Source organism: Macrotis lagotis, chromosome 3, assembly GCF_037893015.1.
Source record: "Macrotis lagotis isolate mMagLag1 chromosome 3, bilby.v1.9.chrom.fasta, whole genome shotgun sequence".
Taxonomy (NCBI): domain Eukaryota; kingdom Metazoa; phylum Chordata; class Mammalia; order Peramelemorphia; family Peramelidae; genus Macrotis; species Macrotis lagotis.
The window spans coordinates 15,278,917-15,296,603 of NC_133660.1; the positions used below are offsets into that span (position 1 = coordinate 15,278,917).

The 17,687-nt window shown below is 49.8% G+C and overlaps 1 protein-coding gene across 1 annotated transcript in view; it reads left to right on the forward strand.

Annotated features, from left to right (window-relative positions):
- Nucleotides 1-9,283: 9,283 nt before the first annotated feature.
- The window catches only part of TRMT9B (tRNA methyltransferase 9B (putative)), a 32,019-nt gene continuing 23,615 nt past the window's right edge, over nucleotides 9,284-17,687 (forward strand). Inside the window, exon 1 of the mRNA XM_074228163.1 lies at nucleotides 9,284-9,363. The gene's annotated coding sequence lies outside the window, so the exon portion shown is untranslated. The remainder of the gene's footprint in view (nucleotides 9,364-17,687) is intronic.

Sequence of the window (17,687 nt, forward strand, 5' to 3'; positions counted from 1 at the left end):
TTTTTTTGAATTCTTCCATTACCTGAGCCCAATTCCTATCTTTCTTGGAGGCTTTGGATGCAGAAGCTTTGACTTTGCTATCCTCAAGCATGTATTTCAGCCCTCCACATGGGGCCAAAGGAATCGTCTATAGTGGGATTTATTTTTCCTTCTGTCGTTTGCTCATTTCCCCAGTCTATGACTGGATTTTAACTCTTTGTTAAGGTGGGACTTTGTTTCCAGGGTGGAAGATGCACCTTCCCAAGCTTTTGAGGGTTCTGAATTGTTTTTCAGGGAATTCAATTCCTTCGAGCATTTATGAGAGGCTGCTCTCCCGGCCTGTGCTCTGGTCTGTGGATGACCACAAGCTCTCCCCTGTGCCCTGGAGCTGTGAGGAGGGTCCTAGCTCTGCTGTCCCAGTCACCTGGATCTGAGTGTGGACAAAGCACCAGAGGACAGCAGAGACCCCCTTCCCGTCCCGGGCTGAGCGCTCTGGATGCGGCCGCAGGGTGACTCCCGCCGGCTGGCTCCCGCCGGCTCCGGGCTCCCAGCTCACTCCGCCGCCGCAGTTTCCCCACCGACCTTCCGTGTTGTCCTTGGCAATGCCTGGGCTGAGAGGTCTGGAAGCCTCTGCTGCCCCTGCCGCAGATCCAGGTGACCCTGGGCTCGGGTCAGAGCCCCTGCTTAGGGGCATCTGGCCCTCTCTCCACCATCTTGGATCCCGACTCTGCCCCATCTGCCCCCTTCATCGCCTCCCCGCCCCTCCCCCGCAGGGCGGGTCCATCCCCACCCCCAGTCGGAGGCGATTTATCACGTGTTCTCCCCTCCCCCCACAGTGCTCGGCTTGAAGGCGGCCTGGGCCGTGGGGCTCGGGGCCAGGGGGGCGCGGGCCGCCGCCTGCTGGCGGGGGAGGGCAACGGGCAAGGAGGCCCGCAGGGGTGGAACGTATATCCTTCTATTTCATCGCGGGTGGCTGCACCAGGAGGCCTGGGTTCAAGTCCTCCAGGCCGAGGCCAAGGTTGGCGCCGGGGCCCAGAGGGGCGGGGAGAGACCAGGAAGGGAACTGCGCCTGCGTCGTGTCAGCCCCGCCTCCGCGCGACCCGGCGGGTGGAGCGCACGCGCGCTTGCTCTTAGGGGAGGCGGGACGCCGAGGCCTCGGCATCCTCTCCATAGGCTCCTGAAGAGATTGGTGTTCTCTCGACTCACTCCGCCCTCCGCCTGCTCCTGTTCTTGATTGGGCAATCGATAGACCACGTGATAAAGATCCGACTTCCGATTGGCTCAGCTTCCTCTCTCCCTAGAGAGAAAAATCGCGCGATCCGAATCGGGGTCTTTGATTGGCTGATTTCCGCGGCCGGACAAAGGGGAGCTAGGCAACCGCGGGAAGGTGGTCTTCGGGAGGGGCCGTCTTTCCAGGATGAGCTCTGATTGGCCGCATTTCCTGACCGTCACGCCACCCCTCGGGCATGATTTTGCAGGAGGAGATCACGTGTCCCGAAGCGCCACTTCCTGGCTCTTGTGAAGCCACGTGACCCCACTCCGGCGCGTTCCGCCCCCGCCCCGCCCCCACCTCGGCCAGGGGTCGGCCAGGCCGCAGCTTCCTCCCCGAGGAGCCCCCAGGCCCGCACGACCGGCCCCCCCCCCCCCGGAAGCGGGAGACACCTTCCCGGAAGCCGCGTGGGCTGCCCGCAGGCGGGGCGGGGCTGCCGGGCCAGGCCGAAGCCTCCCCTGGGGCCCCGAGGACCCCAGCAGAGAGGCACCCCCCCCCCCAGGCCACGGGCTGGGGCAGATGGCCAGCTTCTCATGCGGGCTTCCCCCAGGCCTCTCCTTCACCGACCTGACCCGAGGTGGCCTTCCACCATCCTCCCTCTCTTGGCTGGAAGGGCCCCAAATGGCTGCAGCACCCCAGGAGGCTGTCATTCTCAGTACCCTCCCCCAGAAACAGAGCATGGGCCTCCTTCCGTGAGAAGAGAGCCCCACAGAGTGGATTTCGGGGCTCCAGATACAGTAGAGGTCCAAAGTAGAAACAGCTTACTATGCTCTTGAACAAAAAAGAGGAAACCGAGGCAGGAAACCTCACACCCATCAGATTGACTGTGATGACAAAAAGGGAAACAATGAGCCAATGTGGGAGGAGTGAGACAGCAATGCACTGCTGATGGAGTTGTGAACAGATCCAACCATTCTGGAGAACAATACGGAACTGTGCCCAAAGAGCAATAAAATTGGTCATATCTTGGACCCTAACTATCCTAGGCCTAGATCCAGAAGAAATCCTAGAAAATGGGGAAAGCCCCACATGTTCCAAAATATTCATGGCAGTCCTTTTTGTAGTAACAAAGAATTGGACGTGGAGGGGATGCCTGTTCATTGGGGAATGGCTAAACAAATTATGGTATCTGAATGTTATGGAGTATTGTTGTTCTTTAAGAAGGCATGAATGATCAAACTAGGGAAGCATGGAAAGAATTACAGGAACTGCTACTGAGTGAAGGGGACAGAACCAAGAGAACACTGTACACGTGAACAACATTGTGAGTTGCTCAGCCTTGATGGAGGCAGCTGGGAGTCCTGTAATGGGCTAACCACAACTACATGAACAAAACAAAACAAAAAACCACAGAATTCAAATGAGCACTATGTTCATTAAAAAATTAAATCAAAAAATTTCTCTTCTGTTTTTCCTTCCTATCCCAAGGTTTTCTTTCTTTTCCCTTAGTCCTCATACATAAAATGACTAATATGTAAAGATATTAAAACATAAATGTGCAGGTACAATGTTCACTAGACTGTTCACCACTGAGAGGAGGGAGGAAGGGAGGGAGGAAGAAAATTATTTAACATAAATATACCTGTGGATGAATGTTGAAACACTTTCATAGCTTATAATTGGAAAAATATCAATAAGAAAAAAATAGATGAGGCCAATGAGAATGTCATTCATGTCCTTCCCAGTGTCCTGTACCATCCATAACCAGATGTTCCCTCCCATGGCTCAGGGACTGTTCATGTTTGTCCTTCAGTCTTTCTTTTTCTTTTTTTGCAAGGGTTAAATGACTTGCCCGAGGTCACACAGCTAAACAGTTATTGTCTTGAGGCTGGATTTTTACTCCAGAACTAATGCCCCTTGTCCTCCATTCTTGAAGAGGACCATGACATTAGGGAGGTGATGCCATGACAAGCACATGACCTGGATTTGAGTGACAGAGGGGCTTTTGCTAAGTCACCAGCCTCACTTTCTCCTCTGGAGTCATCTAGATCCAATGACCAGATATGAATCTGAGGGCTGCAGATGCCCTAGAGGAGAGGCAGTCAGGATTAAGTGTATTGCCCAAAAGTTATAGCTACTGTCAGTTGTCTGCCTCAGTTTCCTCTTTTTGTTCGAAGAGCATAATCACAAATGAGATAAAAAGCACATTTTGCAATAATGAAAGCACTCTCTAAATGCTAATGATTATCATTAATTTCCTGTCCTTAAATGACTGAGTATTCTGACTGGGACAGGTTTAGCCCACAGTAGGAAATCCCTCAGTGCCATCAGAGCTTTCCCTGGCAATCAGAGACAGAAGTTATGACCCTAGAGACTGAAGTCCCCAGAGGACTTCAAGGATCCTGCCTCTGAGTGATAGAGAGCTGAGCCAGCCATGGACTCCAGAAAGGCACCAGCTCTTTGAACCCAAGAGAGAAGGGATAAAGACCCTCTTTCCTTCCACTCTCTACATGTGTGTGTGCCTCACTGTTACATATGTGAAATTGAACCCCTACTTCCCAGGGACTCTTTTGTGTGTGTGGGGGGGGGGGTGGGTATGAGACTTGGCGGGACCTAACCACTGGATTTGGATACCTTTCCTGACCTAGTTGCTGAGGCTGGAGAACCAAGGACAATCACAAAGGTCATTTCACCAATCTGGGGCAAGGAGGAGGCTTCAGAAGGAAGAGGCTTCAGAAGGAAGACAGAGTAAGGTCAGAGGCCAGTGTGCCCACCCAAAGGGGTCTTGGCATACCAAAACCCAGGGCCTGGTCTAATAAGATATCATTGATGGGGCAGACAAGAAGTCTAGGGTCACCAGTCAACAAGATGAACGTGGTGCGGGGAAGAAGGCCCGGGTTATCAGGTGTGGACCAAATGGAAAAGATCTGATGATTTCAATAGAATGGGAGTTCAACAGGAATTGCCTTAAAAGCAGCTCCTTTGGTGCTATCCTCTGCTTAGATCACCTTTGGAGAAGGCATTTTGGATCCCATGTTTTACAAAAGCCCTGGGTAAATGAGAGACCATCCTGAGAGAGGGGATCCAGAGGCTGGAGGGCCCTGAGATCTTACTCTCCAGATATTCAGGAAAGGAAAGCCTTAGAGGTGTTTGACCAAGGGATAGACCTTACTTAGCATGGCTCCTTTCAGGAGGCAGTGGGCTCTCCCTCCTTGGGGGTCTTCAGGACAGGACTGGAAGATTCTACTGCCTGGAGGTCAGTGGATTGGTGAAAAGGATTCTTCTTCAGGTGTGGAAGAACCTGGATGATGACTCAATGTCTTAGCTATGTAGTTCTGAAAGTTTATGACTATGTGAGGATATGTAGTTGGGCAGTAAAAGGGACCGGAAATGTGGCCCTTAATACAAGGAAAGACCTTCTGGCAATGAAAATTTCCAAAAGGGGGATTCATTGTTTCAAGAGGTAGTGAGCTCCCTGACACTGAAGTTTGTCAGATGGTAGCCAGTTGAGAGAGCTACTGAATGTTATCAAGATGTATCAAGGTGCTTGGGGATGGGAGAACTCTGGTTTCTTTCAGTCCTAAACCACTGTTATTGTTTGTTTCTTATCATCTCAATCTCATATTCATTCCAGCTTTCTCTTCTTTAGTGTACACTAATCCTATCTTTACTCCTCCAAAGTCATGATTTTTGGCACTTGAGGTTCTGGGTTTTTTGTTGTTGTGTTTTTGTTTTTTAGGTTTTTGCAAGGCAGTGGGTTAAGTGGCTTGCCCAAGGCCACACAGCTAGGTAATTATTAAGTGTCTGAGGCCGGATTTGAACCCAGGTACTCCTGACTCCAGGGCCTGTGCTCTATCCACTGTGCCACCTAGCTGCCCCTCAGGGTTCTTTTTTTTTTTTTAATGAATATTCCCATCCACATCCTAGGAATGAATTGAAGGACTCATTCCTTGATTCTTACCTTGAGTCAATTTTCTAAGCAATTTTGTTTGTCAGAGCAACAGTTACTATCCTGTAAATGGAGTCAGTAGACTGCTAGCTGGTTCAGTGACCAGAGCTCTGTCCAGGAGCCCTGAGTTCAGATCTGACCTCAGATACTTTCCAGCTGTGTGAATCTGACCAAATCACAACCCTCTCTGCCTCAGTTTCCTAATTTGTCAAATGAGCTGGAGAAAGAAATGGCAAACTACTCCAGGATCTCTGCTAAGAAAACCCTATATGGAGTCATAGTTGGAATGAATTACCAATGTGCCAATCTACAACTAGTGTCCTGCCTTGAATGTTTACTGGGCACCTGGACACTCAGCCAAGAAATACACCCTAGGTTATCTCACTTCTACCTCTCAACAGACAGAATCAGCCCCTAGAAAGTTACCACACTCAGTGAGGTGTGGAGACCTCTGAGTCTCAGCCAGGTAGGGCTGGGAGAAGTGCCAAGGCCTGGATGCCACAGGTAGACTGCTTGTGCTTTCCCTTGGGATCTCCCGTAAACCATGTCTGGTGGAAGGAGGTCACTTACTCAGAGTGACCTGCAATACAGAGCATTTGACCTGATAAAAGGTAGTGGAGAGCTAAAGTAGAGGACCTAGAGCCAGAGAAATCTGAATTCAAGCTCACCTTAGCTGAGTGACCCTGGATAAGTCACTTTCCCTTTCCAGGCCCAGTTTCTTCATCTCTCCTCCGGGATTAGATGCCTCTGAACTCCCTTCCAGGATATGCTCTTGTGTTTTGCCCCTCCTTTCATTCTCTCTTCCTCCTTCCCTTTGTTTCTCTCTCTCTCTCTCAACTCCTTCATCAGTCCACTACAGTGGTTTCTCTGGCAAATCTACTGCTTTTGTTCATTAAGTTTGATTTAGAAAGCAAACCAAAGAAGAGAAGTCTCACTGCTCTCTTAGCCCCTAAGGACCACGATTCCCAAACTTCTGGAAGAGAAAAAGGAATGAATCAGGCACTTGGTACAGCCATTTTTGCTTTATAATTAGATTTAGAAATGAATGAATGGGTCACATATTCAAATCATTCAATTGTCTTAATTTAATCTATTTCATTAACTTAATAGAAACCTTGGTCAAAGGAACCAAGCATGAATATTTTATTAAATTCTGATGAAGCACACATACACACACTCAGAGGAACTTGGGATCTTCTACAAAAATGCCTCCCCTCCACATGGCAGTTACCTTGGTTTGACTAAGACAAGCCATCACAGTCAGCAGAGAGGAGGGAGACACAGCTAGGTAAATAAAGACATAGCCAGGTAAATAAAGAGCTGCTCCTGCCTTTTTCAAATGGGAAAATTGAGACACAAAATGGTTAAGTGACTTGTCCGGGGTCATGCCACTGGTGAGTGTTGTCAGTGAGATTTGACCCCGGGTTGTCTGGATGCTAAATCCAGTGTCTTCTCCTCTGCATTGCTACTTCCCTGAAGAGGTACTGCCCATGCCGGCAGTTGTGTACCATGGGACATAGTCAAGAAAAGTCCCCAGCCTTGGAGGCAGGAGGATCTGCAGGGCCTCAATTCCTGCTGGACCATCACTTATAAAGGATGTGGAAGCTTAAGGCAGCATACTGGGGTTAGGTCATTGGTTGGTGGCCTTCCAGAGAGGGAGGTTCTGGGCTGCAGACTTCTCTCTCCTGAGCTGCCCTCCCGCTCCAGTTTAGGGACAGGTGGATTTTGTCCCAAGGAGACTAGCCAGGATAGGGAAGGAGCAAGGCCACAGGACAACAAAGGGGGAGGCTTGTCCAGGAGAGGAGAAGTTGTAGGAGTGAAACAAGAGCTCTCTACACATATCTGAAGCACTTTGGTGTGGATGGTGCAGTTGCAAAGTGGTGGTTTGAGACCCAAAGTCAAGAGAAGCATCCCAACCAAGAGAACTGTCCTCAAGGGATAGTCTGGAGTCCAGTGGTACACCACTGGTCAAAAATGACATGATGGTGGTGCAGGTCTTCATTCAAAGGAGACCATACTAATATCAGCATAATTCACATCAACATTAAGTAAGAGTAGAGTGTCTTCATTTTTATAGCACAAATGATGTCTCTGGCCTGGAGGCTTTAGAATCAGGGACCAGGGAAGGTCCTATCTACTTCTATGATTCTAGAAAGTCCTTTCTTTCCAACCTCTTCATAGGCTGTTGGCAGATACATTTGCATTAGCTTCTAGGTGGTCTTTTTGCTTAGGTTCTCAGTAGCATTGGAAAGCAATTCAATCAATTTTATTAATTTAACAATCCAACCCTCCAAAAAAAATACCCACATATACTGTTAAATGCAATGTTCTTTATTAAAATATCTCTGTCATTTTCTTAAACCCAAGCAATCAAGAAAATATTAACTCAAGCCTTGGGTTGTGATGTTTGCTCATTTCTGAGGTAAAAACACTCACCCTGGAAGTTTAACAATTGGCTCTTCTCAGAGTCTTTGAGACTGTGTAGGTGGGCTCCAATCCAACATTCTTGTTTGTGTGCCTGTGGCCAGGCAAACAGACTCCTCTGACTTGATTGTTCAGAGCAGTGACCCAGAGATGCTTTTGCAGTCAATAAACACTGATTGGAAGCCTGAATTAGGTATGGGGCTGATGTGGAGATTAAAATTGTCCAACTACAAAAAAAAAGAACCTGAGGCAGAGCTCAGAGCCAATGGCGCTTTATTAAAAGGTTTATGGTTCCCTTTCATGCATTGGACCTCAGTTCTTCTTTGTGATCTGAGAACCTCCTTCATCCAGGACCTTGTTTTTATAGCATTTGATTCCAAATATGCAAAAAGAGGCATGGCGAAATACAGAATGTCATTGGTTGATAGACCTTGTTCTTGAGGACCAAGATCGACATATTAGCTGGGGTGGGGGAGGTGGAGAAAGGGGGAGAGGTATGGGTTAAGTGAAGCCTGGAGATCTTCACTGACTATGTGGTCATAAGATGGTCACCTGCTCATGTTGGAGGAGAGAGAGAAAGATCCGGAGGCACAAAAGGAAGTTGGGAGACTTTCTAAAGCATCAGGACCCAAGAGATGCTTTGTGCTTGCCTCTTCCCTCTCCTCCTCTAGTTTGTCCATCCATAGGGTGAGGAGCTCCAGGGCAGGGATGCCCCCTGCTTGCTCCAGCCTGGACCTGATGCACTTGGTCAATCCTTTAATTGTGCAACTGCATCCCCGCACCTGTCGTTTGGGTCCTGCTTAACTACTGGGCTTCACTTTCGATATTTCTCTTTTCCATTGGACTTTGATCACAAGACCTTCACCTCACACATGCCCCTGGGTAGGCTCCATGACTGCACAGTCAATAAACTCCATGGAGTCAAGTAAGAGTCCTGGGAGAACAAGTGGGCCCACCCACCCATTCTATTGAGGAGAAAACAGAACCCCAGAGAGAAGATGGGAATGTCTTGAGGTCACATTGTAAAGGGAAGGAGGGGGAAGAGAAAGAGGAGTGGAGAAGTAGAGGAGAGGAGGAAGGAGAGGAGAGGGGGAGGAAGAGGAGGATGAAGGGAGGGGGATGGGAGGAGGAGGGAGGAGGGGGAGGGAAGGAGAAGTAGAGAAGGGAGAGTAGGAAGAGGATGATGGAGGAGGAGGAGGATGACAGGAGGGGGAAAAGGGAAGGAAGATGGAAGGAGAAGGATGGGGGGAGGAAGGGAGGAGGGGAAAGAGGAGGCTGAGAGGAGGAGGATGGGAGAAGGAAGATGGAAGAAGGCGGGGCGGGGCTGCGCCGGGCGGGGCCATCGCGTCTGCTGCGGCTCCTGCTAGAGGCCGGTGGAGAGCAGCTGGACAAACACGGGGGGGGGGGGGGGGGGGGGGGGGGGGCACGCCCCATCACAGTCAGACACACCCACCACACACACACACACACACACACACACACACACACACACACACACACAAACACAGAGCCCCGCACGCACACCCCGAGCCCCCTCCCCAGAAGCCCCTCCGGGGCGCCCGCCCGCCTCCGCGCGTCTCCCTGGCTCTGGCCGGACGCCTGTCCATCCATCCGTGTGCCCCTCCTGGCCCAGTCACCCACTCCGGTCTTTGCCCCCTTCCCCCGGATCTGGGCCTGGGCGCCCCGCCTGCCCTCCTCCCTACTGTTCGGGGCATCGCCGCAGGGCCCGCCCAGCCCCTGGTCACGGTCACAGTCACAGCCCCGACCGCGGAGGAAGCCCGGGGGCAGCCCCCAACTCCAGGTGAGTCCACAGCCGCCCCACTCTGATACCCAAGTCTTCCAAGATTGTGGGTGAAGCCCTTTCTTGGACCTCTCCCCCCCAGGGCAGGACAGTGGGGGAGCACGCCTGGAGGATGGGGAAGGGCAGGACTGACCTCTGGTAGGGGGGAATGAAAGGGGAGGGAGGCAGAGCCGGGGGAGGCAAGGGAAGGAAATCCATTCATGTCTCCATCTCAGAGCTGGGAGGGACATTAGAGTCCATGGAGCTCAACCCCCTCATTGTATGGAGCAGGAAACTGAGGCTCAAGGAGAGAAGGTCATGTGTTTGAGGCAGGATTTGAATCCTGGATCCCTCTCCCTCTCCCTCTCTGGCAAAAAGTGGAGGGAACAGCAGAAGACAATGGCCAGATTCCATGTGAGGCCCCAAGTCTCTGGCAAGGTGGGATGCCTTAGCAGGTGACTTGGATTTTATGAGAAATGAGAGAGGACCCATGCCTACTAGTAGAGAGCCAGGAGACCTGGACTGGAAAATATTCCCTACTTGGGTATGTGGAATCACACCATGCCCCCCACCCCAAAAATCATTTCAACTCCTTAATGGTGGTGATCTAGTTGTGTTCAATTCTCTGTGACCTCATTTGAGGTTTTCTTGGCAAGGATACTTGGAGGGGTTTGCCATTTTCTTCCCCACCTCATTTGACAGATGAGGAAACTGAGGCAAACTGGGTTTAATCATTTACCCAGGGTCACACAACTGGTGATTGTCTGAGGCAATATTTGAACTCAGTAAAAAGAATCTTCTGGATTCCACACATGAGCCTATCCACTGAGTCACCAGGCTCCATGGATCATCCCCCAAACAAAGGGTGGGGGCAACGGAAGACCTTGTTGGAAGTTGCCTGGGTGTTTGAGGGACAGTTGTTTAAGGAAGGCTTGCTGATTTTGAAACCTGGATAAAAACTGAAAGAATCCCTGGTCCTTTCAGTTTGACTGAAAATGTCCCCTCCAACCCCTGATGCCAGTCTGGGGAGAGGCGCCAGTGAAGAAGGACTGGGGGCCAACACCAGAAAGGGTCAAGCTCGAATCTGAGCTCAATGGCCCACTAAATCTTCTGTGGAGCAGATAGAGACCAAAAGGAGAACAAGGTAGCTCTTCCCTCAAGGAGAGTACATTAGAACAGAGAAGACAACCGTCCACATCCATAGGGGTGGGCACAAAATAGGGACTGTCACTGTGGGTTCACTGGCACAGAGAATCCCCAGATGTAGAAGTCCTTCCCCCTCCTTCCCTTTACAATGTTGGCACCTTCTGAGCACCTTGTATTCTTAGTGGGTTGTCTAGAGCAGAGAGGTCCAGAACCCTGGCCAGGGTTCTCACAGCCATGTTTCAAAAATGAAACTTGAACCTGGGTTGTCCTAGCTTTGAGACTTGTTTTGGAACCTCTCTGCTAAGCTAATACAAATCAGTGATTGGAGGTGAGGAGACTCATGAAAGGGAGAGAGCAGATCAAGAAAGGCTTTTAATTTTATTTATTTATTTTAGGTTTTTGCAAGGCAATGGGGTTAAGTGACTTGCCCAAGGTCACACAGCTAGGTAATTATTAAGTGTCTGAGGCTGGATTTGAAGTCAGGTACTCCTGACTCCAGGGCCACTGCTCTATCCACTGTGCCACCTAGCTGCCCAAGAAAGGCTTCTTGAAGGAGAGAGAGCATTCCTGGCATGGGAATGAATAAGGTCAGAAGCAGAAAGGCAGGAGATGAAGGGTCACATGAGATAAATGAGAGGACTGGAATATGAGCAAGAGGAGAAATGGATAAACCTGGAAAGGTAGTATGGCTTTTCTGGGTCAAACAGAGGCAGTAGGGAGCCAGGAGGGCAGTGACAAGGTCAGGCCTGTGGGTGAGGAAAATTGCTTTGATGGCTACAGCGCAGATTGCAAGGGGGAGAGGCTGAAGCAGAAAGTCTAGTTAAGAGACCTCAGTCCTTCAGTAAAGTCTGTAAAATGGGTGGATGACAGCCCGGCCTCCGAGGGCCATGATCACCATATGGGAGATTCTCTAGTGATGCTCATTGTTGTTGTCCTCCTCCTCATCTTGAGCTTGACTGGTGATTATTGTTGGTCTAGGCAAGGGGGGATGATTCACTTGGTTCACCAGGGTTCTCCTGGTTCACTGAGTGGCTGATGAGTGGTGGGGTCATGCGAGGGTGGGGGGAAGAGGATGAACAGCAAGATCTGGCCCCTGGCTGGATCTCCACACTGTCCTGTCTCTGGCTGGTTTGTCTGCTTCCCCTACATGCCATCTGCCCCATTAGACTGGCTGTTCCATGAGGGCAGGGCTGGTGTTGGCCCTTTTTTTGTTACAGAGGTGACAAATCAATGCTTCGTGGCTGAATCATTAACTTCTCCTATAATACAGCTTCACTCTAGGGGCAGCTGGAGGGCCTGTGGGGAGGGAATCCTCTACTCCTCTGAGTTTGCTGGGATTCCAAGATGGGCCACTTACAGTTCTGGACACATACCTCACACAATAAATATCCCACTTGGCCCCAGGGTGTCCCTGGGTTAGAAGGCAATGGATGAGTTTTTGAGGTTCATGGAAAGAGGCCACCAAGCATGGCCTAGAACAGCCAGTGGGGCTAGAATGCTGGCTGAGGTCTTTAAGCAAATGAGAGGTCAGAGATGGGCATCTGGCTGCTCCAGTTCATGGTCTCAAAGGACCCTCATCTGAACTAAATCATCCTTTGCCCCTCTGATTCCAGGCCCCACTGCTTTCATGTCCCTTCACTCTCCATAACCACCATTCCTCTGCATCTTCATGGTAGAAGTTAGGCTGCTGTCATACTGGGCTTCTCCCAAAGTCATCTTTTCTTGAGGGGTTCAGGGCCTAGCATGACTCCCACCCTCATAAGGGTACATGTCAGTAGCCCCTCACATTTTCTTGCCTTTTGGTCCACTCAGACTCCCAGGATCTCAGTCTGGCCCCACTGTCTTCACACAAGAATAGATCACAGACCAGACTGGGGGCACCCAGAATTGGTCCCCAGGGTCATAGCATCACCATGTGGGAGGCTGGTGCTGAGACCAGATCTCCAATGACAGCACCATGCTGCCCCTTGCTCTCCCCTTTAGCCCCCACTCTTGTCAGGGTTCTGATGGGCCTCTGACACCCCGCCTCCTCCCCAGCCTCTCTCTCCCTCTGTCCTTATTGTGACCCTCATTACCTGACCCTCCCTACCCTTTCAGTCCATCCCCTGGCCCTGGCTACACATTCCAAACCAAAGCCCTTTCAAATCTCCACTGCCTTTTAGCAAGTTTGAGCCTGCCTTGTCCTTTGCCCTGGAGCCCCTTGTCCAGGGTTCTGATCAGATCTGACCAAACCCCAAACCTGGGCTGGCCCTTCTATTGGTCTCCACAGAATTTCAGTGTAGGAAAGAGATTCAATGACCATGAAGTCCAAATTCTCTACACACTCCCCCTACAAAAGACCAATTGTTTCATGACATAGCAAGCCCCAGGACCCAACCACTCTGGACTTTCCTAACTGGGCACTCACTAGCACCCTTGACAGATGACTCTCTTGTATTCAGCCTCAGTTTGACTCTTTGCTACTTCCACTCACCCCTGCTGAGATTGTCTCTCTGGGGCTAAGCAATACAAGCTTGGGTCCTCTTCCATGTACCAGGCCCTTACACACTTGAGGAGACCTCCCATGTTCTCTCTGATTCTTCTCAGCTAAACCTAAGCCAACAGGTCCTTGGACTCCTTCTCCATCATGATTATCACCTTACACTCTCTCTAGTTTATCAATGTCCTTCTTAAATCATGGGGCCCAGAACTGATCACAGAATGGCAGATGTAGTCAGGCAGAGAATGAGAGAGGGAAGGAAGAAAGAAAGGGAGGAAGGGAAGGAATAAGGAGGAAGGGAGGGCGTATGAGATGGAGGAAGAAAGGAGGGAGAAAGGATGGGGAGGAAGGAAGAAAGGAGGGAGGTAGGGAAAGGAGAAAAGGAGGGTAGGAAAAATGGAGGGAGGAAGAAGGTAGGGAATATGGGAGAAAGGAATGAAGGAAGGAGGTAGAGAGGCAGGGAAGTAAGGAAGGAGGGAGGAAAGAAGGAAGAAAGAAAGGGGAACACTTTTATATAGCATCTACTAAGTTGCCAGACACTGAACTAGGCATAGATCATAAAAATTTGTTGTCATTTGAATCTCTCCACAACCTTGTGAGGTGGATGCTACTGTCATCACTCCCATTTTACAGTTGAGGAAACTGAGTCTTGGGGAGGTGCTTAAGGCTGGATTTGGACTCCAGTCTTCTAGACTCCCAGCACATTATCCACGGACACTGAAGAGCATCAAACCCAGGCCCCTGGGGCTCTCCACCAAAGACTTTCCAAGTTGACATTGTACTTCTGCTAACTCATTGGTGAGCTCAGCCACTCTGGGCATTTCCAAGTCCACCATCTATGATCTCTTCTAGTCCATCTAGTTTCAAGAAGAGAATGGCCAGAAATATAGACCCCCTCTCTCCCCAGCAGTTCCCTTGTCTGCTTATTAGAAACCCTGCCTTGAAAGGAAATGAGATGAGTTCAAATGGCCTGTGCTTGCTGAAGCCAGGCAGGCTCTTTGGAGTCTGCTTTTCGGTCCATACATCCACCAGCTGCCTCATTTCCTGATCAGTTCTAAGACTTTTCCCATGAGCCAATGCCAAGTTCCCTGGCCTATAATGAGAGGCTGTTGTTAAGTATTTAGGCCTCCATTTACTCTTTTTTTTACATTTATTTTTATTAAAGATATTATTTGAGTTTTACAGTTTTCCCCCCAATCCTGCTTCCCCCCCCCCCCCCCACGGAAAGCACTCTGTCAGTCTTTACTTTGTTTCCATGTTGTACCTTGATCTAACTTGGGTGTGATGAGAGAGAAATATCCTTAAAGAAGAGAAGTCTAAGAGGTAACAAGATCAGACAGTAAGATATGTTTTTTTTCTAAATTAAAGGGAATAGTCCTTGCACTTTGTTCAAACTCCACAGCTCCTTATCTGGATACAGATGGCACTCTCCTTTGCAGACAGCCCAAAATTGTTCCCGATTGTTGCACTGATGGAATGAACAAGTCCTTCAAGGTTGATCATAACCCCCATGTTGCTGTTAGGGTATACAGTGTTTTTCTGGTTCTGCTCATCTCACTCAGCATCAGTTCATGCAAATCCCTCCAAAGCTTCCCTGAAATCCCGTCCCTCCTGGTTTCTAATAGAACAATAGTGTTCCATGACATACATATACCACAGTTTGTTAAGCCTTTCCCCAATTGAAGGACATTTACTTGATTTCCAATTCTTTGCCACCACAAACAAGGATGCTATAAATATTTTTGTACAAGTAATGTTTTTACCCTTTTTCATAATTTCTTCAGGATATAGACCCAGTAGTGGTATTGCTGGGTGCCTCCATTTACTCTTCCCCAGCCCTCTAGCAACCCCTCTTCTTCTCCAGTCTTCCTTAGGTCTCTGACTACAACTTGGCAAGGCCATTTGTCAGCCCCCAGGATGTAGTTCATCCATACTGGATAACTTAGTTTTCTCAAGGGCAGCTAAGGGCTGTTTGACCATCTCACTAGGCACTCACTGGCCACCTGTAGTCACCTTGGCTAACTTTTCTCCTGGATCTCTGGTTTCCCATCTCCAGCTGCTTACTGAACATCTCCAAATGGACGTCCCGTGGACATCTTAAACTCAAAATATCCAAAACAGATGTCATTCTCTTTCCCCCTAATGCTACCCCACCTCCACTATCATAATGCTCCAAATCCCTCAGGCTCACAACCTGGAAGTCATCCTGGCCAAGTCATTTTTCCTTTGTGGCATCTCTTTTGTCCTCTGGTGTCCCTGCCCTAGTGCAGGCCTTCATCACCTCACATCTGGACTATTGCAATGATAACTGGGTGGGGTTGAGGGTGTCTGTCCCACCCCACTTCAGTTCATCCTCCATCCAATCATCAGTGTTATTCCCAAAGCTCCTGTCTAACCATGTCACAAAAGCATATATATTCATTTCCCCACCCAGTAACCCCCAGTGGCTCTCTGTTGCAACCAGGATCACATACAATGTGTTCTGTTGGGCTTCAAAGTCCTTCATCACCTACCCCTCCTACCTGTCCAGTCCTCTCTGACCCAGTGACCCCAGCCTCCTGACTGTTCCTCCACAATTCTCTCCAACTCTGGCCACTGACCACTGCTTCAGGTCTGGGAACTCTCCCTTCTCCTGTCTGACCACTGACCTCTCTGGCTTCCACTAAAACCCCTCCTTCTGTAGGAGACCTCCCTCCCTGCCCTGCCCTCCCCTCTATAGTTGGGCCTTGTGGGCACCCTCTTTTACTTTCCTCTGCCCTGTTCCCTTGCCTATACCTACTTATTGTCTTCCCCAATACATTTAGACTCCCTGATAGCAGAGGCCCTATGTTTGCTTTTCTTTGTTTTCCTAGGCCTTGGCATGGGGTTGAAATACTACTGTAAGTGCTAAATAAATGCCCCTTACCTGACTGGCTGGCTGTAACTTCTGTTTAAGACTGGTTGCTTGGTGGAGTGGTTAGGGTCGGATCTAGAGTCACATGTGAGTGACAAGAATGTGGAAGCTGTGCATGAGACAGTCTTTCCTTGCAGTGTGGCTGGAAATGAACCTGTGAGCATTTATGAAGCACCTCCTAGATAACAGCCCCTTTTAAGGTCTCTCTACCCCCTGGAGATAATAGAATAAAGACAGGCTGGTTGGGGAGGAGAGCCAGAGACCTAAGAGGAGAATTCAGGGCACCACAGTCCAGAGGAGGCTTCTGAGGCAGAGGCATCTGGCTGTGTTGACTGGCAATGGGCTGGGAGCCAGGCTGGAGTGAAGCCAGGACTGAAAGGGGTAGGACATTGGCCAACACAGCCCCCCTGATGCCAAGCAGCCTTGCATTGGCATTATCAAGGTCTGGTTTCAAATCCAGCCTCTGAGCACTTGGCAGTGTTACCTGGTATCATGGCTTGGTGGCTCAGGTGGCTCATTTGCCATTCAAGGGGGTCTGATCTTCCCCTTTATTTGGGTCAGTGACGGATGAAGATGTGAAGCAGAATAGGGCTGTGTAGCTTCCCGGGGCAGGCACTCCTCTGTTGGCATCTCAAATTCCTCCGGATTTTATTCACCACTTGTGGTCTCATCTGGTTATTTCAGACCATCTTGTCTGTTCAGGAGTGATGTTGTGGGAGCTCAGCCAGGCTGACAACCCTCTCCAAAACACACCAGAGGCTAATCTGGCACGACTGGATCTGTATTAGCAGTGATCAGAACAGAAGATCACACAGGCACCTCTGTAGAAACTCTAATGCTAAAACAATAATATGTGATTCTATGAATGGCTGATACTATTCTATAGAGACAGCACTTTACAAAGTGCTTTCATGGGGGTTTTTCCCATTTATTTAAACTTCATTTTAAAATTTTGGGCTCCAAATTCTGCCCCACTCTCCCTTCCCTCCCCAACAATTGTGTCATTGATTGGGATCCTTCTGTGCATTTACCTCCTGTCTTGATGCTCTAGAATCCTGAGAGAAAGGGAAGTCAGGTTCACTGGCTCCATTCTCTTCCCCTGTGCAGAAGTGGGAACTGACACTTCCTTTGCCCTGTAATCTGCTTCTGCCTGTCATGATGGTGTGGAAGGGCTGCTGGGGAGGATGCCAGCAGGGTCCCTTCTTGGGAGGCATTCCTCTTTGGGGAAGTGAGTTTAGCAACCTCCAGTGAGAACTGTAGACCCCAGGACAAAGGAATGTTTTCTATCCATCTTCCTTTCAGACTCCCCGTGTCCCACACCCTGCAAGCTGGAAAGGCTTTGGGTTCCAGGTTCCCTGGCATATTCCCCAGGGTGACACCATTCAGTGGTTTAGGGGTACCCTTGTAGCACTGTCCTGCCTGCCTCTCAGTGACTGTGATGAGTGATTTTGGGGGTGCTTGATTAAGCTCAGATCCAGACATCATGTATATACAGAGGATGTCCCTCCCTAGGCCAGGCTTCCCTCCCCCAGTCTTACCAGGGAGTAGCAGAGGCTTCATACTTTTTCTGCCCAAGGGATATGTAGCCTCACCAAAAAAAAAAAAAAAAATCCTCTTTTCTGCCTTCATTCTAGGGGGAATGTGAGGTTCTGTGGGCCTTCAGCCTTGCTGTTCCCTTGGGGGAACCTGGAGCCCCAGGAACTATTCCTGGTCCTTCTCCATCCAAGGCCTTCTTGTGGCACAACTGGGGGCCCCAGCTCAAGGGCTTCCAGCTCATGGCAGCCCTGGCAAGCCCAGGAGACTTTGGGGGGAGGGGGGGAATGGACT